At 47.3% G+C, this 23,159-nt stretch overlaps 1 long non-coding RNA gene across 3 annotated transcripts; it reads left to right on the plus strand.

Moving 5' to 3' along the window:
- The first annotated feature begins 715 nt into the window (after positions 1–715).
- LOC104693600 lies at positions 716–14,623 on the plus strand. 3 transcript variants are annotated; one of them, XR_002047021.3, is made up of 6 exons: positions 716–2,689; positions 3,981–4,067; positions 8,341–8,493; positions 12,630–12,717; positions 12,953–13,029; positions 13,169–14,623. It is a non-coding gene; the product is annotated as an uncharacterized LOC104693600 (long non-coding RNA). The 3 variants fall into 3 exon arrangements; XR_002047018.3 differs by having other exon boundaries at positions 12,630–13,029; XR_002047019.3 differs by having other exon boundaries at positions 8,344–8,493; positions 12,630–13,029.
- The last annotated feature ends 8,536 nt before the right edge of the window (positions 14,624–23,159 follow it).

The following is a 23,159-nucleotide window of genomic DNA, read 5'->3' on the forward strand; positions in this document are numbered from 1 at the left end:
ATGTCATCTCATCTGTAGGGTCAGCACAGGCAGGATCCTGCAAACAGCTGAAAAATTGGGTTCTTTTTTTTCTAAACGTGGGCCATGGAAACCACACATAGAAATGACACAGAAAGAAGACAAAAAGTCTGTGACTTGCCCAAAACCAACTGGTATTCTGGAGCCTGCAAGTGTTCCCAGGAATCCTTTTATAATGGAAAACTCTTCTTTTTTATATATTATTTTCTTGAAGTAAAATGAGGACTCCTTGTTATCTTCCAGCAGTGTGCAGACTGAGCATTCCTTCTGCTAGTTCTCCTCCTGGCTTTGGGAACTGTGCATGACCAACCTGAGCTAGATCTTTTAGTCCTCCATCTGGGATTTTGGGAACTTTCCTGAGAAAATGAATTGTGATACTATTAGTCTCTGTAACCTTTTCTATTCCTTGGTAGAAGAGTCTTAAAATGTATTGTGAGTGAGAAAAAGATGTGCATACACCCTTGTTTTGGAAAGAAAGGAAAGGATTGAGTGCTTCAATCCTTGAAAACTGATGTATTACAGAGGACAGCTCCTGGTTTATTTTGTGTGTGGATGATATGTGTTTGTAAAGTTGTATTGCCTGGTTCAGGCTCATTAAAGCACCTTTTGGGGGTGTCACTTCTGAGAAGGGAGAGGCAGGGGGGGAGGCAGGGGTGTGGAGGGCAGAAAGGCCTCTTGCCTCCAGGCACTCCCTGACTCCAAGTCCTATTACTCATGTTTAAACCCTAGCTCTCCAACATTTATCTTGCAAAATGTCCCATATTTTTCTAAAATTATTAGATTGACTAAAGAAATAGAGACCTATTTTATATGATGATACCTTGTGAAATTAAGGTTGACAGGCGATAGACTTTGCCTGGAGAGGCACTTGAGAGAGAAAAGTAATCAATGGAGAAAGTTCTAGGGAAATGTTAGCATAAGAATGAGTGGTTTCAAATAGTCTGCTCATAAATTCCGGCTGGACTTCAGAAGTTTGCTCACAGATAGAGGAAATGAGGTTCTGGAATGACTTTCCAATAGTAATGGGAAAAGCAATCAAGCGAGTTGTGAAGATGAAATAAGTTTTGTGCAGGTAACTGTGCTATAAAATTATAATCTCATTCATTCCCCGGGAACTTCCTCACGGGCCTGTGTTTCGGTCCTAGTGGAAATTCCCCAGTGGGCAGGACTGGGGCTCTGCTGGCAGAATGGCATCCTCTAAAGACTTATTTCTCTGAAATTTCATAAAAACTTCTCCTAAGCTTTCAGGAATCTTTATGGATAAAAAGTGGGTTGGGGTGGCCCTGGCTGGATGCTCTCTCACATCCCACTCCTCAACACGTCCCATTGTTCATGTGCTGCTGGAGAAGATGGGAGGTAATTTGTTGATTCTTCTGCCACTGTGCCTTGAAGTATAGAAAATATTCCTTTTTTTTTTGAGTATTTCTAACTGTCTTCACAGTTGGCATCTCTAAAGGCCTCTGAGAGACTTAAACAGCAACATTCCCATTTTCCACATGAAAATAAACCTTGCCAGCTTGGCTAGAACTAATTTTCTAATTAATGGCTCCCTGATTTTCTCTTTTCCTTAGAAGCTGTGGTATTCCTGTGGATAACAGCACTTTTGTTGTTGTTAGGCTTGTTTGGGTTATTTTTCCCTAGTGAGTGTCTCTTTTGATTTAACTGTAGACACTTAGGGAGAACAATATGGAGGAGATAAATGAAAGTGCACAGAAAATATTCATTAAAAATATAGGTCCTTGTCTCGCCACAGAAGAGCAAGATGTAAGATTGCTTTTCTTTAGATCCTTTTCTCATGGCCTATTAACAACCCCTTACCTTTTTTTTCTTTTTAAACTTTGTATTTCTTTCCCAAAAGTCAGCAATGTGTTTAACGAGTGAAAACATTCTCCTTTAAAGGTCACCCCACTTCAGATTGACTTGACTGTTGATTGCACTTGAGCTCATAGCTTTCATTCACATTAACCCCATTTGTTTTTAATTAAGCAGTGTCTTTTGAGCAAAGACAGTCCATCACTGCTGTCAAAAGGTAAATTTTACTCTTTAATACCAAGCCTTGTATTTCAGTTTAACAGAGATGAAGCTTTGAGAGCAATTTACTCAGACTATGGATTTTTAAGCAGGAATGCAAATTGTCTCACAAGTTGCCATGGCCCAATTTAATCTAATAGCATTCAAAGTGAATTCTAACAGAAACAACTCACTCAGCCACAGATCCAGCTGCATATTTTCATGCATTTCCTTGGTATCCAGTGTGTACCAGGCATCATTTTTGTTTATTAACACTGACCCTGTCCAGTAAAGACCCTTCCAGAACTGGTGGGCTCCCCCTTCCTCTCTTCCCATCAGAAAAGTCCTTTGCTAGTGGTATTCACAAAATATGGCTTTGGGGTTGGCTAAGCAAACACAAGCTTTGATATAAGGGTTATAGTGCTTAAAAAATGCAAAACAAATAAACAAAAAAATCACCCCAAAGACCCACAGATTTTTGGGGTAAGCCCTGGGTTTGTGTTTTTCATCAGCTTACTTAATTTTTCCTGTTTTCTGAAGTGCATCAAAGAAGAGAACGTGGAGAAGGTTGTCTGGGATCAATTAGCAGCAGCTCTCTGAATTAGCAGCATAGCAAATTTGGAGGATCCTGTGCCAAGACCTGTTGATGGTGAAAACATTGGTATCTTTTCCATTAAAGATGTTAAGTTTTCTGACTGATATGTTTTGGATGATAAGTATCATTTTACTGGAATAGTTTCCTTAATAGAGTCAGGATTATGGCATTTCTTTCCTATCCTACACTGTCTTGGGTGCCACCAACACCATCCCCTGAATCACAGAACCACAGGATGGTTTGGGTTGGAAGGGACCTTAAAGCCCATCCAGTGCCACCCCCTGCCATGGGCAGAGACATCTTCCACTGTCCCAGGTTGCTCCAAACCCCATCCAGCCTGGCCTTGGACACTTGCAGGGATCCAGGGGCAGCCACAGCTTCTCTGGGCACCTTGTGCCAGGGCCTCACCACCCTCCCAGGGAACAATTCCTTCCCAATATCCCATCTAACCCTGCCCTCCGGCAGTGGGAAGCCATTCCCTGTGCCCTGTCACTCCAGGCCGTTGTAAACTGTTTATTTCTATTGTTTGTTTCTTGTCTGTGTTAATCACATAATGCTGATTCCTTGCATAGAGGACAATTTCTGGGCAAAGCAACCAACCAAGAAAATGTAATCCTGTCTAAAATTTGCAGTTGAAAGGGTAATAAGGGTCTTGGAGAGTATTAAAACATTTCAGATGGTATTTGGCAGCCGAAGGCATACAAAGTCCTAAATCCTTCTGAATTAGTAGTGATTAGTAAATATTATACATGCATTTCTAAGGCTTTTGATTTTTCTTTTAAGCCACTTCTCTGTCCTGACAGCACAAGTGGAAATTGTGGCAGTTGTGACCAGAATGCTGATAACTGAAGCAGGCACTTTTAGGCAGTGGGATTCATTACCTGGTTTTGCTTGAGCTGTATAATATCATTAGTATTACATGTATACTTACACAATTAATTTGCTTTGCTTTTGACAAGACAGAACAGAATTTCTTACATTTAGTATTTTTTGCTCCTTCACTTGTTATTTCTTGGCAATGGAGTAAAACTTGCCTGTGGAATAAACCCTTTCCTTCTAATAGGAGGTTCTGCTCAGAACATCTAGATTTTTGTTATTTCATGTACTCCCTCCTCTTCCTCCTCCCCTCCTTGCTGGACTTTTTGATAATAGCTTCTTGGTTTTTTCTATTGGTTCTTGGGAAAACTAATGAAAAGAAAGTCAACAATAGTAATCAAACTGAATTATGGTAAAGCTCTGGCTTTCAGCTCACAATTGCTACAGAAATTGGGCCCAATTGACTACAAACTATAGGCACATATAAGTGAAACTTCCCTTCCTTTATTTGGCTGGTTACTTCATGTTTTCTTTCTTACAGGTTCTTTTTTTTTGCAGGAGAATTTAACAGCCAAGTCCTTTCTGTCTGCATGGGAGACCCCATTGCCCTTAACTTTGGGAGAAACAGGTAGGAAGTTCTTCCTTCACTTAAAATCTCAGGTATTTTTTATTTTACTTTTTTTCTTTTCCCCACTTATCACTCTGCTCCAAAAGATGTGTCTTTTACTGCCTCTCACAGCCACATTTCCAGTGCTGCTGCTGCTCTGGGCCTGCGTTTGTGCTTGTTAAGGAAAAAGTGCTGAAGGCTGCTTCCAACGTTTTTATTTCATACTTGTATTTCTTCTGTGCACACCTCTGCTCCTGGTTCATGGAATCACAGGATCTCCAGAGCTGGAAGGGACCCTCAAGCACCACTGGTCCAACTTCTGGCTCAGAACACCCCAACAGTCCCACCCTGTGCATCCCTGGGAGTGATGTCCAAATGTTTCTGGAGCTCGGGGCCGTGCCCATTCCCTGGAGAGCCTGGGCAGTGCCCAGCACCCTCTGGGGGAAGAACCTTTCCCTGATCTCCAGCCTGACCCTCCCTGGCACAGCTCCAGCCATTCCCTGGGTCCTGGCCCTGGTCACAGCAGAGATGAGCCTGCCCCCCTTCCCGAGGACCTTGGTCACTGTAGGTTTTGCATTATCACCCCAGCAGGTTTTGTAGCCAGCTACACTTCGTTCCTTATGCAGACTGAGTTGAAGAAGATGCAATTTTGGTTTTTGGCTGTGCACAAATTTCACCCCATGAGTAGTGCCTGCCTCTATCAATGGTGTTTGTGGTATCTGAAAAGGCAGCCCCTGGGTGTGATCACACAAAAGAAGAAGCAGTAAAATCAGTGCTCAGTCAGGTGGAGTGGGTTACCTGCTTCATGCTGGGCTTCCTCTCAAGACATTTTTGCTCCAATGAAGCCAGTTGCATCTTGCTGCTTTTCAAATCTGCTTTGTTGGATTTTTTGGGTTTTTTTTCCTCTGCTCTCTGTTTTCTTTCCTGCTCCTTACCAAAGTCTCTGCTGAGCTCTTTGTGAAGAGCACAGGTTTCTTTGGGCTACACTTTCTGCAGGGACACCTTTTGCATCCCCACCTTTGGGGCAGCCCAGGGACAGCTCCAATCTCTGCTCCCTGTGACCAGGGCCAGGACCCAGGGAATGGCTGGAGCTGTGTCAGGGAGGGTCAGGCTGGAGATCAGGGAAAGGTTCTTCCCCCAGAGGGTGCTGGGCACTGCCCAGGCTCTCCAGGGAATGGGCACGGCCCCGAGGCTGCCAGAGCTCCAGGAGTGTTTGGACACTGCTCCCAGGGATGCACAGGGTGGGATTGTTGGGGTGCCTGTGCAGGGACAGGGGTTGGATTGATGATCCTTGTGGGTCTCTTCCCACTCAGGACGTTCTGGGGTTCTGTGATTCTATCCCAGCAGAGGCTGTTTGCCAACAAACATTCCCTCATTCCCTGCTGGAGTTTCTGCACTTGCAACTCTGTCCCAAGAACAGTCCCAGAAATGCTTGGCTGACATCCCGGGGGGCACTCAGGGTTAAAATTAAGGTAGATTTGTAGCCACCATATTGCAAATATGACTTTCCAGAATCACAGAATGCTTTGGGCTGGACGGGACCTTAAATATCATCCAGATCAGAGCAGCTGTGGCTGCCCGTGGATCCCTGGCAGTGTCCAAGGCCAGGCTGGACAGGGCTTGGAGCAGCCTGGGCTAGTGGAAGGTGTCCCTGCCCATGGCAGGGGGTGTCACGGGGTGATCTTCAAGGTCCTTTCCAACAGAAAATGTTCATGACTTTCTGTTACTCTTTCTCACAAGCTGTGTGCCACATTAAAGCAGGGACCTTCCACATGAAAAGCGTTTAAATTAAAAGCTGAGGTGGTGCTGCAGAGCCATCACTGAGATGGGCTGGAAGGACAGGAATTTGGGGGAAGAAGGCAGCACTGCAAGCCCCACTGCTTCCTTTGGGTTCTGGATTTCACTCTGAATTCCAAAATATTTCACCCTGCAGTGCATTGTACCTGTTTGTGGAAGGAAAAGATGAAACTGGGAGCCTTGCAGATCCCTGAGAATGGTAATCAGCCAAATTTGTGTTTTGGAGGGGAAAAGGAGGCTCCTGCTGATAAGAAAGGCTCTGTTTGATTCTAATCTCTTTCACCTGTTGAACAATTATTGATGACTTTCATTACGGTGCTTTGTTGCTGGTGCTATGAAAGGAGAATAATCAGTGCTGCATTAAGGTACATGTAAAAAGCCTGTCTCTATTTGCATGGTAATGAAGTACTACCTAAGGTGTTAGAAGGAGAATCAATAGGCTAATGAGATTTTATGCAAACAATCTCAAGTAACAACCTGGGCTCACCCTTAGATAAAAGGATTTGTTTGAAACAGGAAAATACTTACAAAGTGGGTTTTCTTTCTTTAAAAAAGAAAGAAAAAAAAAAAAGCATTTTTATATCAGTGCAAATTGAAACATGAAAAAAGATCTGGTGTTTTAAGTATTACAGAAAATAATTCCAATCTACCTGGATGCTGTAGAAATAATGGCCTAATCAGGCTCATCCTTATAAATCTTGCCTATCAGTTTCATTCTTTTTGTTGGTGCTGATACTTAGCCTTGAAGATGAAGGGTGTAGAAGTCCACAGCTGAAGGCAAACCATCCTGTCTGGAATAAAAAATCAAATAGTAAAAATTATTGGCTCCAGCTCCTCAGGTAACACCCACTGACTTTGCACTGGGGAGTAGACAACTTTTCGAGTGAAGGACTGACCATTTGGGGACAGTGCTTAGATTGAGGTAAACACACCTCAGTACTCTGGAAAAATGAGTGGATTTGCTTTTTTAGCTTTGTATTGGTGCCTTTCTTTGTTCTATTTTAATTACAATTGATTCTTGGTGTGGTTTAAGCACAACAGTGTTGCAGAAAGCGCATTTTTCAGCCAGGCTGTTGGGTTGAAAATTAAGATTTGCTGCAGATTTTGGTAGGAAGAGGGAGATGAGCTCTGTGTTTTCTTGGAGAGAGACAGAGAAAGCTGCAGGGAAATGCTGTGCCCAAACCCCCTCTGGGTTAGCCTGGCTATGACTCGGAAAAACCTGGGAAAAACATGCTTTTTATGCATATAAGGTGCTGTGTAATAAGGTACAGAAATATGGGCTCAGCTGTGTGAGGTCCTGTGAAACCTCACAAAGTGTGGGTTTATCCACCACACACAAAAAATACATTGCAAACTCTGCTGGTTTATTAGAAAGACATGGGAAAAGCAGAGACACCATCAGGAACCTCAGGCAAAAACAAAAGAAAATTTAGTAAAGATAGAACTAAATTATTCTCTTTCTCTATTTTCCCAGATAGCTCAAGCATGAGAGAGAAAAACATGTTTTTATCCACAAATCTGCCTTCTCCCCAAAAAAATCCTCATTCTCTTAGTGCAAGAAATAAGTTTTCTATACTTTCTCCAGTGCTCCTGACTGGGTTTATTTCCATCAGGCAGCACCATGGCTGCAGGAGGTGTCTGTCCCCAGCCAGGCACAAACTCTGATGGACTGTCATGAAAAGGACATGGAGGAGAGGAATTCCTCCTGCATGCTTAAGGATGCATTTTTCCTGTCAGCTTCTCCTGCTGCTCTGTTCCTAATGGCATGGGGAATGTCCCACTCTGAGATGGCAGAGGTGTTGTCCAGCCTGTGCTGTGGCAGTCTAAATGAAGTCCTTGCTCTCCCCAACAGCTGAGTTTTTTTTGTTTCCATGAGTGCTCAAAGCTGAGTAGAGGGAAAGAGCCAAGTTATCTTCAGAATCCCAAAATGGTTTGGGATGGAAGGGACCTGAAATCTCTTGTTCCACCCCCTGCCACGGGCAGGGACACCTTCCACTTGGTTGCTCCAAGCCCTGTCCAACCTGGCCTCGGACACTTCCAGGGATCCACGGGCAGCCACAGCTTCTCTGGGCACTCTGTGCCAGGGCCTCCCCACCCTCACAGGGAAGGATTCCTTCCCAATATCCCGTCCAACCCTGCCCTCTGTCGGTGGGAAGTCGTTCCCCCTTGTCCTGTCACTCCGGCCCCATTTTGTCCCAAGTCCCTCCCCCCAGCTCCTCAGGCACTGAAAGTTCTCATAAGGTGTTATCAGACCCTTCTCTTCTCCAGGCTGAACAATCCCAATCGTCTCAGTCTTTCCTCATAGGAGAGGTGTTCCATCCCTCTGATCATCTTTTGCTAAAGAACAGATAAATGGAATGAATTTCCACTAAAATAAAACTCTTTCTTGCTAAAAATGCCAAGGAATCTGGTCCCTTATAAGAGTAAAATAGAAATGTGTCCTTTCTCAGTTATCACTTCCTTATTATTTTTTCATTTTTTACTTTTGCTTTCTGAGGAGACCAAGCTCCCCAAGATGTGGGCAAAGCAGCATTTCATGGCAGAGCACTTGTGGAAATGCCCCACAGCAAGATGTGCCTATTTTGAATTTCCTTGGGATACTGCCACGGTGCTCTTCGAGAGGCAACAAGTGACAGGAGTGTTCCTTGAGGTGAGTGGTGCTTCGTTCCACTGGGAACTGCAGGCTGTGTTTGGGAAGGGGTCTGAACAACCCTAACAGCTTTTGGGTAATACTTCTGGGTTTTTTTGCTGTGAGGAAGAGAGTGACAAAGCAGAGGCTTTGTGATACGGGATTTCCAAGCTGTTGTCTCACTTTTGGTGTTGTCTCACTGATTTCACTCCCTTCCCTTCTTCCACATCGTGGATTGCAGAGCAAGTGAGACCTGTGCAGTGTGAGCACAGAAATGCTGCCCTAACAGGAGGGGACTCGTTCCAAGAGTTTCCTAGCACTACACCCTACACTTTCGGAAACAAAAGGCAGAGTAACAGCTTTGTGTGCTGTGGTTGCTGAGCATTGGCAGGGACACATTCCCACATCCCTCTTATCTGGAGGCAGGGAGACAGATTTCCCTGACTCTCTGGGATAATGGTGCGGTGGTGACACTTTTTATTTGGGCATTTTAGCTCAAATCTGAGTAAAATTGGAGAGAAAACAGATAGGAGGGAAGAAGAGATTTGGTTGGCGTGTTGTTTTTCCATCAGCTCTCTCCACAGTTTTGTTTACTGAAAACAATATAAGTTTTCCATTATGTATTTATTGGATTTTTAATTGAAAGGATCATTATTAAAAACCTCTGACAAGCTAAATTAGGCTCTCTGCTTTGGTTTCAGCCGGTCTGATGAGAACTTGCAATATAATCTACAACTATTTATGAGTCAATTTTTTCACTGATATAAATCCCTTTTTAATTCTTCTGTGAGGTCCTTCAGTTTCTCCTACTGTGGAGCCCAAGGGAACCAGAAAATTAAAATCTAAGGCAGCAATTACAGTGAACTATAATTTTACTGTTTCTCATATGAAGAATTAGTTTCTCCCATTTCTTGTTCTTGTTACAACCTTTGTCAAGAGCATAAATTATCAAAATTCTTCATTGTTTAATATTCCATGTAAATTCTAGCGGAAGTGAGACAGCGTGTCCTTTGTGCTGCACTGCTTCCTGAGCTGGATTTCTTTTTAAACAAAAGGATAATGAAAAGTCAAATTATTGGTGTTTTATACAGCAGAGCCATCGAGACATTAATTTCTTTTGTGGTCATTAGGTGTGGAAATACCCAAAGCGGGAAGGTGGTGGCAAAGGGGGAACCTGCATGGGATGACCATGACTTGATATGATCCCTTATATAGACTCCAAAATTAAATTGAACTCATTCTGCAGGGGATGGGGACAGATTAGATGTCCTTGGCACTTGGGGAATTGGTTTAATGGTGAACATGGGAGTGGTTCTGGAATAAAGATTTGGATTTCGTGATCTCAAAGGTCTTTGAAGAGCTTTTTCCCACCTTAATGATTCCACGATTCCAGTGAACACCCAAATAACTACTAAGTAACAACCTACTCCCTACTGTTCTATCACCAGTTGGGTAAAGAAGATGAAATGGTTCTTGGGGTTCCTGAACAGGGAATTTCGGTGGCTCGGTAAGGCTTTTTGCAGGTGTAGGAAATCTGAACTGAGCTTTTAGTTGACCACAAAATTTCATCAGGAGCTGTAGTGACAGGATGAGGAACAATGGGTTCAAATTGAAAGAGAGGAAATTTTGGTAGGATACTGGGAAGGAACTGTTCCCTGGGAGGGTGGGGAGGCCCTGGCACAGGGTGCCCAGAGAAGCTGTGGCTGCCCCTGGATCCCTGGCAGTGTCCAAGGCCAGGTTGGACAAGGCTTGGAGCAGCCTGGGCTAGTGGAAGGTGTCCCTGCCCATGGCAGGGGTGGCACTGGGATGGGCTTTAAGGTCCAGCCCAAACCACGCTGTCGTTCTATGATTTCCAATCTTAAGTCATCCACCTGTTTTGTTCTGGGCTTAGAAATAGTTTTCTATGGAAAGCTGGAATGAGAAATGAATTCTTGTACTTTTTAAATCAATAAGGGCTGGTTTGGGATTTTTTTGGTGGGGAGGGTGTTTGGTCCCCTCAGAATTTTCAGTAGTGTTTCACAGTCATTATGAGGATCCACAATCACCCCGATGCTCAGCTGTGTTTGACATCTTGTACTTCACTGCTCCAAGTACAAACAGAATGTTGTTTACTTCAGAATTACAGACTCACAGAGAACTGTTTCTCACACTTATTTTTAGCACTGGCATTATTTCCCCACATATGTTAGTTACACTGCCCTTCCCTGGCTGTTGTTTATTCCTTCCTCAGTGCTGTGCTTCACATCACTCCTGGAGAAGCAGTGGAAAAACCTGCTGCACTCAGAGCCAGGTTGCCCACACCAATGCTGGGAGCAAAAACTCTCCTCACTTGATTCTTGTGCTGTACTTACCATTAAGATGATGATGTGAGGAACTGAGGGGGAGAACAACCTTCTCAAGCTCTTCTGCAGTGACTCCAGGTCATTTATGGGAGATGTTTCACAGAGTCTCCAGTGCTATTTCCAGGGCACTTCTCATAGTGTGGGGATACAGTCAGTTTTATGGGAAGCACAATACAGCTGGGAGTTGAGGGATAATGAAGAACAATTGTGGAGTGAGGGAACCAGCTCACAAAGCACCATAAACTCTCTCATTTCTAAGGCACTGGTTCTAATATGATCCATTTATTGAAAATAATCCGTTTTAGACAGGGAGGGCAAAAATCTTGAAGGATATAAGAATTCTTCTGGGGTTTCAAGATGTGTAAGCACAGAGTAAGTGCCTGTATGTTTTTTCCAGTCTGGGCAACGTAGGCTGGACAATTTTTCACTGAACTGGGGACGCTTACAGCAGTGCCTTAGCTGATTTCTTGTGTGCTTTGCTTTGTGTGGATGCTTAAGAGTTTCCATTAAGAGTCTTGTTCTCTATAATCCCAGTGAGCAAATTTTACTTGTAAAGTGATAAACATTTAATCCAAAGTGGTTTTATGTACGTGTGAAATTCCCACAAAACAGAATTCTTTCTACTTTGTAGAAAAGACCGTTATTGGTATCACCTTATTATTCTGCTTAAGAACTTTGATAATAACATTTGTGTCTCTAATTCCAGGGATTTAATTTTGGAGTAGTATTGAAAGGGAAACCAATGCACAAGTTATGCTGTAGCTCAGGAACAACCAGTATTTTAAATTCTAATTATATGAAGTTGAAAAATGTTATTTCATGAAAGCATTTAACATAAGAGTTAAAAATAAATAAAAGAGTGTGTAAGGGGAGGTGTTTCAAGGAGTAAGACAGAGAAAAATCACTTCCAAAGAGGTACAGAGCAGAGAATTTCTATGCAAATATGGAGAGTTCCGAATAAGTGCAGAAACTAGGATCTGCAGAAACCCTTTCTCAAGTGAAAATAGAAACATAACATAATTTATTTTACCTTTGTTTTAGATAAATTCTCCTGTTTGGGCAAGAGCAGATGTTGAAGAGTTTTCCTGTTCTTTGCCTAATTGTGTTGTTTGTGGGGTTTTTTTTAGCTTGTGGGCCTGAGAGTGGAGAGTGAGAATAATAACGGAAAAAATAAAGGAAAAAAAATCTTGAAAATTAAACTCTGTGTAACAACAACAACAACAACAATCCTCTGCAAATTGCACAGGCACATACACAAATCAAACCAGAGATTTTCTTCTAAGGACATGCTGCTAAAGAATAAACCTGAATTATCGAACCAAAACCAACCACCCCAGGAGTGGAATAATTTTCACATACAGTACATAGGTGTGTCAGGCATATTTATTGTTCTTTATTTCCTTTGATTTCATGTCACAGAGAAATCCTAAACAGGAGTCTATAGATCTCTCTCTCAGTTGTCTCTGTAGAGATCTCACCTCTGAGCCTCACCAAATTTTGATCAAAGGCCATGGAATAATGTGGTTTTCACACAGCTCGTTATGACCTGTGGGGGTATTTTTGCACATTCTCTTTAACATTGTAATGGGTGAAACTCAACCTCAGTTTGGGACCTGCCTTGAATCTGGAGTTTTGGAATTGGATCCAAGTGAAAATCTACAGCTTGACCAGGCTCAACTGCTTCAGATGGGCTTACCTAGACTGGAATTAAAAATAAACAAAAATGTAGAAGTATTTACTGTTTATTGCAGCCACAAATCCCAGAGTTATTTCAAAGATAAAACCTGGGTTTTTTTGTTTTTTTTTTAATTTCAGCTGCTGTCTCATATCCAATTCCAGCATATTACAGAACATTTCCTAAGGAATTCAGTCTTCTCAGCCTGCCCTGCTGCCGTATCTCCAGGTACATTTCTGCAGCTTGGTCCTGTGGTAATATTAAGATTAGCTCCTTTTTCCAACCAGATTTGTTTCCTGCAAAATTTTTCTCCAGAGCTCTTGGTTTTTACATTAAAGATATGCATAGATTGCTGTTTCCCTCCTCGAGTGGGACTTCCTTTTCATCCATGAAAACAAATGTGGCACCCACTGTAATTCCTTCAAAACACCATCCTGTTCTGCTTGGTAATGATTGCTTTCAGTTTCCATAAAGGCAGAGAAGTCGTCCAGATCCCAGGGAAGCTGATGGGAGATCTGCAATCCAGTGGAAGCAAGATTGGTGAGTTCTCTGACAAAAGGAAGAGAGAACTCTCATTGCGAGTAAATGAAGTCCCCTAACAGCAGCTTTAATAGATATGGCTCAGCTGGGAAAATAATGTAAAGGGCAATAACATTTTCTGATTGTTTTTCATCTTCAGGAAGCTCCTGCCCACAGTGTGTGAACAGGACAGAAAGGCATCATTGTGCTCCAGGTGAGGATGGGAAGGGGTAGAACTACTGGAGGATGACTCACCCCAGACTCACAGCTGTGAAAAATAAAAACATTCCATTTTGAAGGCTTGAAGAGGTATCAAAAATGAAGCTGAAAGGCTGATTTTCTTGCCTATGAAGGAATACTTGCCATACTCTAATTCCTCCCTGCAATAGATGTTTATTTAGGTAAAGTTAAGCAGCAGCAGCAGTAGCTTCCTTGGATACAAATACATCTGAAACTGTGGCAAAGAGTTTATGCTTTTAGGAGAGTCAGAGTTCAGACCTGGGGAGAATAAGACAGTCAGACTACATTTTTTCTCTCCAGGGAACAGATAAAATTTTGGTATGTTCTCTTCCTTCCACTTCAGTTCTGGAAAACTGCCCCCAACTATCCATTTCCTTTTTTTTCCCCTTACAAGACACCCAAAAGGTTGTGTGAAGGAATTGCTTAAGGGGATTCTTTAGTTGTCATTTTCTGCCCTTCGGGTACCTCATTCAGAGAAGAAGAGAGTAGGGTTATGTCATACATGAACTCCCTAATTAGCTTGGTCTTTGCATGTTAAGTGTTTTGATTAGTTAATTTTGGGTTACACAACTTTAATTGAGTGTTAATGTTCACCCATCAGTCCAGGTACAAATATCAAGTTCTGCTATTAGTGTTTTCACTTGTTCAAAGCAGTTTATCTGCACCAGTTCCAGTTAAAATCCCCTAGTTAAAAGTGTCCCAGTTAAAATTCCCTTTCCAACTTTAAAAAAAGTTGTTTTTCTCATGTTCTCTGTATACTTTTGCAAATGTTTTAAGATGTGTTGGATGTATTTTAATATTTATTTTAAGGGTTTCTACTTTGCTCAGAACCAGCTCCAAACCCCAGATTCTAACAGCCAACAGCCAGTTTTAGCCCTTTAGCCGTTGGTCTGTAGGTAAGCTCCTTGGCAACCTGAATCTTAATAAGGACATGTTACCACTCTTACTCCAGCTGCTACTACCCCCCGACAACGACGAGCTATTGGTAGACAGAGATAATCTGTCAAAAGGGAAGCACCAATCACTTAGGACCAAAGGGGTGTGCCATGGGCGGTCCGTGGGCGGACTGGGGTGGAGCAAGGGTACTATAAAATAGTGAGTCAGCCTCAGAGCAGGGGCAGACCACTGGGCGCCAGTGCTGGGTACTTAAGCTTTACTCGTATTTAGGAGCCTTCAATAATTTTTCTCTGACTTTTGGGTTAGGTAAAAGTCAGCCCAGCACTGCAAGTTTTCCACCGGCGGTCCAGTGCTGTCTAAGCCCAAAGATCTCTAATCCCTGCGTTCCCGGAAATACCTCTTGAGCCACTAGGATCCCAAATTTTGATATTTTCCTGATTTTTATAATTTTTCAATTTTTCTGTTTTAATAAAATTATTTCAATTTTTCTAAGAGTTGTCTCGTTCCTCACAGGTTAGATGGCCTATCAGGAAGGAACTGCTCCTCTGAGGGTGGTGAGGCCCTGGCACAGGGTGCCCAGAGAACCTCTGACTGCTCCTGGATCCCTGGAAGCGTCCAAGGCCAGGCTGCAAAGGGCTTGGAGCACCCTGGGTTAGTGGAATGTATCCCTACCTATGGCAGGGGGTGGGACTGGATGGGCTTTAAGGTCCTTTCCAACCCAAACCAGTTCGGGATTCTGGGATTCCGGGACTCCGTTCCTTAGCACTGGATTGGTGCAGGAGGTGCTCAGCAGCCGCCTCAGTGGGCTGCAGGTCCCCTTTGCCTGAGTTCAGGAGGATTCTCCCTTTTCCTTTGCAACAGCCTGGCAAACACGGAGCCTTTCAGCCCACACCATTCCCCCTCTGGGCGAGCACCAAGACATTCACAGCCTCGCAAGGCTGCGTTGCCACCCCACGTGCTGCAGCCCCTGCCAGGCCTGCTCAGGGAGCCCAGGCAGCTCTGCACACATCTCCTGGCAATTGCTCATTTGGGAGCAAGCAGGAGCCGCACACTGCACAGACACACCAAGCATCTGCTTTGCTCTGAACCCCAAGGACAGGCAGTGTCCAGCGTGGCACTCTGGGCCATCCTGGAGGTTTCAGCTGCACACTGGCTGTTGCCAAGCACGTGTCCTGCCAGGCTCCTTGTCTCAGGAGATTTTCACCGAGGCAGCAAGAGCTGCACTGGCAAGTGCATTTTAGTGCTGCAGCACCTCTGGGGGCACCTGCCCCAGCGAGTGGGATCCAATGTCCTGGCAGCAAAATGCCTGTGTGCCTCACAAGGAGTTCCACAAAACGGCCTGGGAGCTGCTCCCCTGCACAACACGGACAAAGGCTTCGGGCTTCAGGATTTCCTCCCCAAATCAATGACTACAGTGCAGTGAAAACAAGAAGCGCTTCTGATTTATCAATTCAATCCATTTATTTCAATAAAAGCATCTTATCTAACTTCTTCTAAAGTAGCAACAGCTACAGCTCCCCTGCCTAAGGAACATATTCCAGAAGAACAGATTCCAGAACAAGTGCTCAATAAGACTATCAGGAACAAAAAGAGCTTCCTACCATTTTTCTTTACAAATGAATGCCTAGTTTAAACCTTCAGAGCTCTTTAGCTTAAACACTTGGCTTTCTTACATCACTGCTTAGGCTGAGCCCCAGTTTGTAATTTATTAATTAAACAGGAATAGAAGGCATGAGATTGGCCTTTATTTCGTTATCTAAAACACTAGCAGGGAGCTCTACTAACATCTACCCCTACTTTCCCCTACAGACTTTAACTCTATTCCTTCTCCTAGTTTTGCTCCTCCAATCCTTGGGGCAGCAGCTACAATGGCCCCTCAGTCAGGAGCCTCCTGGCCCTCCAGCAGATCGACACTGCCACTGAGCTTGGTGTCGTCTGCCAAATGACTGAGGGTGCCCTCGATCGTCTTGTCCAGGCCGTTGATGAAAATGTCGATGCCATAGTCAGGGTTTTGGCTACTCAGACCAGAACCCTGACTTGCTTTTGGCATTTGCTTTGCCACATCTGGTTTACTGTTAAGGTCCATGTCACAAAGAAGGGATAACAGGGTCCTTGACTGGGACCTTGCCAGGGTGGTGAAGGGGCCTTTAAAGCACATTGGTTGGGGAAGGGCACTGATCCATCCCAAGCCTGCCAGTCAGGTGCCAACACCACCCTCCTGAAGGGGACGGCCACAGCACGGGGACAGCTGCAGCTGAGCGCAGGCCTTGCAGACGCTCGCACGTGCACCTGTCCCACTCCAGCAACTTCCTCCCACCAAATGGCCCCCAGGACAGCCTCCATTTCCCTGCAAGCTCTCCCTGCATCTTCCATTCAGTACAGACCTCCTTCCTCTGACTCTGTGCCCGTGCCCATGTAGAACACCAGTGTGTGTTCACATCATGTGGATACGTCTGGGCTGCCTCCAGCTGATCCAGCTTGAGAGTCCCAGCTCTCTGCCTATGGCTTGCATGGGGGTCCACTGAGCCCTTCTCTTCTTCAGTCCTCCTGGTTAGGTCTGTGTCTTCTGACCATAAGTCACTTGGGACACACACTGAGGCGCTCTCTTCTGCAGCACTCCAGCTCAGATTTAAGTCTGCTGCCCACTCTGTGGACAGCCCTGGCATGCTGCAGACAGACGTGAGCTCCTTGGAGAGGGACCCCTCCCCAGCTGGTGACACTGACGGGAATGGCTCTGCTTCTGCCCCTGCCCCCTGCCCACCAAGATCTTCCAGCTCCTTTGGCGAGGGCCTGCGGGGGCAGCGCTCAGGAATCGGTTCCGGAGTTGAGGCCTTTTCCCTGCTATGAGGGGCTCTGCTGGGCAGAGCTGGGCCGTGGCCCGTGGCTGTCCCGTGCTCTGCCCATGCCTCGCGTGGCCTCACAGGGGGCCTCTCTTCTCCACGACGCTGGCTTGGCTCTGTTCCACGTTCTTCTTGGGACAGCTCTTTGGGGCTGTCCACTTCCCAGCCTTCCTCCAGCTTGGAGAAGGGCTGCTCCTCATCGTCTGCTATTGGCAGGACAGCCCCCACTGCTGCCCCTGCCCCCTGCCAAGCGACAGCTTCCAGCTGGCCGGGCCAGGGGCTGGGGGCGCAGCAGGGGCTGTGCGGGGCAGCTGCCCGGCTCTGTGCCCCTGCTGCGGGGGCCGCTGCCGCCGTCCCTGAGCCCGTGCCCTGGTCCAGGTGCCGCTGTGTCCCCGGCTGCTGGCCGCGTCGCCGGATCACAGCCGCCACCCTGCTCAGCATGGCCTGGGAGCCGCGCCGCAGCGAGTGCAGCAGAGCCTGCCCGCAGCCCCTGGGGCTGTGCGGGGCCGCTGCCCGGCTCTCTGCTGCTGCCGCCTGCGCGCCAGGGGCAGCAGAAGCTGCTGTCTTTGCCAGCTGTTGTGCCTCACCAGTGGGATGTACGAGGTGCTCTTCTTCCTCCAGAGCTCCGGGCAGGGCAGCAGCTGCTGGCTGGGTGTCCGCACAAGCTGCCAGGGCACAAGATGTGCTGGGCAGGTCAGTGCTGGCCTCTTCTACCAGCAGCGTGAAAGGGTCCACCATGAGCACTGGGTAGAAGGGCTTCATCCAGATATGGTAGACCGTGATTTTGTTCCTGTTCTCCTGTGACGACTCCTGGTCACTGCTGTATTCCCCACTGGACACTGATTGATCTGCGTTTGGAGAACAAAGCTCTAGGAGTCGTCCTGTGCCACTGCAGGGCTCCAGTGGTTTGGGGTGATAGGAACAGGACACTGAGATGCCCTCTTCCGTGCTACTCCTGCCTTGGATATCCTTGGAACCGTCCTCGCCCCACAGCTCTTCCAGGAGTCCGTTCGCAGTTGCCCTTGCCCACTGCCTGGGAGCTTCCACCTGGCTGGGTGAGGGGTGGGGGGGGCAGAGGCCCAGGACTGGGGCTGAAGTAGAGGCCTTTATCCCGCTGTGAGGGGCTCTGCTGGGTAGAGCTGGGCCATGGCGTGTGGCTGTGCACGGGTGAAGGTTCCTGAGCTCTGCCCATGCCTCGCGTGGCCTCAAAGGGGGCCTCTCCTCTCCAGGTCTCCAGCTTGGATCTGTTCCCTCTCTTCCTTGGGACAGTTCTTTGGGGCTCTCCCTTTCCCAGTCTTCTTCCAGGAGGACACACGTCCTCTCCTCAATCTCTGGCTCTGGCCTGACAACCCCCACTGCTGCCCCTGCCCCCTGCCCACCGACAGCTTCCAGCTGGCCGGGCCAGGGGCTGGGGCGCAGCAGGGGCTGTGCGGGGCAGCTGCCCGGCTCTGTGCCCCTGCTGCGGGGGCCGCTGCCGCCGTCCCTGAGCCCGTGCCCTGGTCCAGGTGCCGCTGTGTCCCCGGCTGCTGGCCGCGTCGCCGGATCACAGCCGCCACCCTGCTCAGCATGGCCCGGGAGCCCGCGCCGCAGCGAGTGCAGCAGAGCCTGCCCGCAGCCCCTGGGGCTGTGCGGGGCCGCTGCCCGGCTCTCTGCTGCTGCCGCCTGCGCGCCAGGGGCAGCACAGGAGTCACGGTGCTCCTCAGCTTCCTGCGGGGCTGCCCGTGACTCGCAGCTGCGCCCCTGCACGGAGGAGGCCGAGGCTGAGCACCCGGCGGCCGCGTGGCATCCAAAGGGCTGCCCTGGCACAGCAGCTCCCTCCGTGCCCGCAAGCCCGGCCCGGGCCCCGAGGCAGCTGCGTGCTGCCCCATCCCTCACCTTGTGCCTCCTCAGGCAGCGCAGCCACATCTTCTTCGGTTTGACGTCGGCGCTCTTCTCCATGTCCGTGGACATGTCCGAGTCGCTCCGACGCTGCAGTACCCCGGGAGATGCTGTCTCCTGCCGGAGCTGCTCTCCTGGGAGTGCGCACCCCGGGGCTCTTTGCCCCCTTTGATACCCTCCTGCCCAGGGCGCGGCCCCGGCGTCACAAGGGGCTCTGGGCACACGCAGCCCCTCGTCACAAAGGACCCGGGAACGCTGCTGGCCCCTCGGCACAAAGGACCCGGGAACGCTGCTGGCCCCCGGGCCACTCCCCAGCACCCCTCGGACAGCGGGGCAGGGGGCTCAGAACCAGCTGCAAACCGGCTGGAACCAGCTGGAACCGGCGGGGGACAGGAGTGTGTAAAGAGTGCGGTGACAGAGCTGTCACACAGCTCCTCGCAGTGACAAATCAGCCACTGCCAATGGAAGCCGTGGATGTGCCACAGCTTTTTAAAAGTGTGTTTTCACATCAGGCACCGTGCTAGAGTTGTAGAAGGCATTGCTGCAGGCTGAAATGTCTTTAGAAAGAATTACAAATGAGAAAGAATTGTGGAAAGTTTTCCAAAAAATCCAAGAGCATCATTTTTTTGGTGTCTATTACGTGTGATAATTGCACACTCAGCCGAGACTTCCCTTCTAAAATCAGCACAGAGGGCCCACTGAAAAATGCAGAGGCTCTTGCACAAGGAACATGGGCAGCACCAAGTTTAGGATCAAGACTTGGGATGTGAAAATCCTGGGCTCATTGGGAAAAGGGGTTTCCTTCCACCACAGTTAAGAATTCCATCATTTGCCCCTTTATAATGCAGAGTAAACCACAGGAGAACTCAGATGGTTCAGGAGGCAAAGGAAAAAACTCCAGAGATGAGCTGTTGGAAGAGAATTTCAAGCATGGCTGAAATGTTGACGTAGCTCCAATGTTAATTGGGAAATTACAAGAGGAAATAATGGTGAATATTCCAGTAGAGCAGGGGAGGTTTAGATGGATATTGGGAGGGAATTGTTCCCTGGGAGGGTGGGGAGGCCCTGGCACGGGGTGTCCAGAGAAGCTGTGGCTGCCCGTGGATCCCTGGCAGTGTCCAAGGCCAGGTTGGATGGGGTTTGGAGCACCCTGGGCTAGTGGAAGTTGTCCCTTCCCATGGCGGGGGGTGGCACTGGATGGGCTTTAAGGTCCCTTCTGAAACAAACCATTTTGGGATCCTGTTATTCTAAATTCTTCACTCAATTTTTGAGCAGGTTTTTATTGACGTGAATGAACACAGACCCACCTCCTAGTTTTAAAAATTTTTCTAAATCTGCCAGGAGAGCTTTGGCAAGTGTGGTGCCTATCCCAGCGTGCAAGTTAAGGAAATTCAAGGCTTAATGGAGACCTCATTAAATTGGCATATGCATTAACACAGGGGAACAGTTACATGCAAGGAGAAGCAGCATCCAGAAATATTTTTGAGGCTAGGAAATGCTCTGAAAGTAGCTTATTGTGTCCTTGGGCTAACCCAGATGGGCTGCCGGAGCCGTTTTACTGGAGACAGGAGCCAGTTTCCAGACTGGACAAACCACTTTTTCTCTGCCTATTTGGGCTGAGAAAAGAAGCAGGAATTTTAGAGAGGTTTATGGAGATAAGGAGGGCAGCCTGAGCTGACCCTGTGTAGGGAGGCTCAGGGTTTCCTCCTGGCACCCGATCTTTCCTCTCTGCTCCTGGCAAAGAGCCCTTTCTTGCAGTGCCCTAATTGGCCATGCTGCCCAAAGCCCTTCCAGCACTCAAGAGTGGAGCACAGAGTAAAAGAATTTATCAGGCTTGGTAGATACAGGGACACTGATCTGTTGAGGCATCAGAAAAGGTAAAAAGTTTTGTTTAGGCTTTCAGTAAGGGAGCTTTTCTAAGGGAAGGAAAAATGAAAGGACAACAAATAGGAACCCTTCCCCTCCGCCCAGAAAATGGCCTTATTTCCTGCTCCCAGGAGACTGAAAATGACGATTAATAATTGACAAACCTGCTGTCTCTTCAATAGGTTGTGGGTTTATGTAGCAGTGCTGGATTTTACAATGGCTTTAATCCCAAATCAATTTGCAGCCTTCTGACAGTGGAATGTTGCAGAGGGAAGAGTGATTCAGGGCAGATTATGGCCAAAAGTGAATGGAAATCCTGTGTTCAGCTACAGCTGCAGGGATGTGGGGAGGAAGAATAAGGATATCGGAGATAAAATTTACACCAGGGTACTGGAGCTAATACCATGAAAACTTATTAGGAGTTTGAAATCCAGATTGTATTCCGGAGCCTTAGAGCTCATATCCCAACAATACAGACTTGGAAAGCATTCAGGTTTAAACGGGGGGAAACACTGAATTTGTGTGCCCTGAGGTTTCCACACAGTTTCCCTACGGTGGATCTAGAGGAGACACTTCCCAGATGTTTCCTTGGAACCTGGAATAGCTGGTGTCCCTGAAGTGGCCTGAGCCCCTGTCCCTGGGATGTCTGTGGAACCCCAGGATGTGCTTACACCTCTGGAAAGACAAAAATGCTTATTTTGATGCCAAGAGCCTTAACTGAAGTTAAAGTGTGGGGAATACCCAGCCCCTGCCCTGGAGGGAGGCCTGCTGATAAGGTGATTGCATACCCTCCCAGCAGAATCCCTTTAGAAAAGGCAGCACTTCGGTTAGAGTGAAAGAAAACAAGAACCATTATCCTCTAGGAGACCCTATGTAGATTCCTTGTAACCCATTAGCTACTACCCTCTCACACTCACCCTTGTATCCTTATAAGATCTAGCCCTCTGCCCCTTTTAGTTCGGGGAACTTGTCCCTAGCCTCCCCTTCACAGGGGTGCAGACTAATAAAGCTGCCTCATGCGGAACTGCTAAAGGTCTCCCTCCTCCTAGTCCAGCCTGGGGTTTGCTTCGCAGAATGAGAGCTGAAATCTCTCTCGCTGAATCACTAAAGAGCTGACAGCCTGCTGAGACAGGCAACCCCCTATTACAGCTGGAGAAGGGGGGGTCAGCGGCTCTGACCCAGGAAGAGGTGACCGGTCCGGGGAGATGGTCCCGAAAGGAATCGCCTTCCCGGGGTCCGGTGTCTTCCTCTCAGCTGCTGGCAGAGGAGCCCTTGCTGAAGCTGTCAGCTCTTTAGTGATATCAGCTCGTGATTCCAGCTCAGCTCTGCAGGGCAGCCTCTAGGCCAAACCAGACCAGAGAGAGACGAGAGGGCCCGTGTGGCTGGTTCCGCACGAAGGTAGCTTTATTGTGGGTCCCTTCCGGCGAAGGGGAAAGCCAGGGACGAGAACCCTCTCCCTGTCTCCCACAGGGGCCCATAGAGCTTGCTTTTATAGGGATACAGGGGATCAGTAAGGGCCAATGGGTTACAGAGGGTCTGGGATGGGAACAGACCAATGGGTTACGACGAAATCTGCATAGTGTGTCCTAAAGGATTGTGGGTTTGCCTTTCCTCGCCATGACCACAGTGGTTGCCTTTCCAGGGAGTCCTGCTGGGCGATTGCGAAATCTCTTCTCTCAGCAGAGATCCCTCCAGGGCAAAGGCTGGGCATACCCCACAACCCCCTGCAAAGGCATCCCTGGCAGCTGAGGGATCGCCGCAGACCTCTGGAAGACTGTCTCTTGTGGGACACTCTCTCTGGAGCGGTCATGGCTTCCTTGGTCTCAGCCACAGACCCCAACCTGGCCGTCATATTAAAGCATCCTCAGCCGAGAAGCCAGAGGGATAATTCCTGAGGATTCTTCATTTAGCTTTGAGTCATGGCCCACGCAAAGACTGAAATACAGCAGGAATTGTGGCTGTTCCAAAGCCAAGCACAGAGGGAAGAGCTGGAAGGACCAGGCCAGTGAAGGCTGTGGTGCAGCACAGCTTTGAATATGCATGAGGCCTTTCCATAGGCAGCAGGTCGGATCCTTTCCTTTCCTTTCCTTTCCTTTCCTTTGAAACTATGTCTTTAATTTATCCTGATGGAAAGAGAATGGCCTCTTCCAAATCCATTGACTTTTACATCAGCCATAATTTGAGATTGCCTCTCTGGGGATCACTTACCTTGGGGAGCAGGGAATTTCAGAAAGAGACAGTTTAATGTGCGGTGGGATTGCCACAGCTGCACTCTTTCTGTTGCAAGAGGGATTTTAGAGCTGATTTCCATGTAGAGTGAAGATAAAAGCTTTTCAGTGTTAGTTAACCTTTTTTTGGGGGGGATGGGGGGTAATTCTGTTAATAAGTTGTTTTGATTTGCATCATTTCACACCGTGATATTTTTGTTTT

Source organism: Corvus cornix, chromosome 8 (genome assembly GCF_000738735.6).
Source record: "Corvus cornix cornix isolate S_Up_H32 chromosome 8, ASM73873v5, whole genome shotgun sequence".
Lineage (NCBI taxonomy): Eukaryota > Metazoa > Chordata > Aves > Passeriformes > Corvidae > Corvus > Corvus cornix.